Source organism: Camelina sativa, unplaced genomic scaffold (genome assembly GCF_000633955.1).
Source record: "Camelina sativa cultivar DH55 unplaced genomic scaffold, Cs unpScaffold05391, whole genome shotgun sequence".
NCBI classification, from domain to species: domain Eukaryota; kingdom Viridiplantae; phylum Streptophyta; class Magnoliopsida; order Brassicales; family Brassicaceae; genus Camelina; species Camelina sativa.
This window is the reverse complement of record NW_010926477.1, coordinates 1-566: the sequence shown is the minus strand read 5'-3', so window position 1 is coordinate 566 and position 566 is coordinate 1. Positions and strand designations below refer to the sequence as shown.

General features: G+C 39.8%; 1 long non-coding RNA gene across 1 annotated transcript; it reads left to right on the top strand.

The window, feature by feature from the left end:
* The first annotated feature begins 34 nt into the window (after window positions 1–34).
* LOC104774764 lies at window positions 35–566 on the top strand. The gene is made up of 3 exons (XR_765494.2): window positions 35–99; window positions 223–401; window positions 505–566. It is a non-coding gene; the product is annotated as an uncharacterized LOC104774764 (long non-coding RNA).

Below are 566 nucleotides of genomic sequence, written 5' to 3'. Positions count from 1 at the left end.
CCAATAAATAAGTTGATTTCGGAGTTTGTTGTCTAAACGTCTGATGGTGTAATTGTGCAATTGCTTTGCAGTTTCTGGATGTTCTTAGTTCACGCAACAGTAAAACGCTAAATCTTAGAACAGTAGCTTAGTGCTAGTCGAATCTTATGACATTGTGTTGAAAATTTGGAGTATTTGAAACACTAATAATCTCTCTTCTGGTTTCTTGCTTTTGGAAATAAGGTTTAGGGATTTAATAGTCTTTGGAGAAATCTCGAAACTTTGATTGGCTTGGGTGGCCGAATCTCGAACCTATGTTGAGTAGGTTGTCGAGGCGTTGTTACTGCACTTCTGTTCATCGACCATGGCTGTTTCTAGGATTGGGCAACCCCGGAGACAAATACAAAGGGACTAGACACAACGTAATGTACCCCCAAATGTTTATAGTGATTATGCGTTTAAAATAACTTAGATCTGGGTGGTTGTGTATTCTTAGTTCTCTGCTCTTGTTTGGCTACGCTGCAGATTGGCTTCGAGATGATTGATACTTTTGCTGAGTCAGTGGGAATTCAGATGAACCTGGTCAA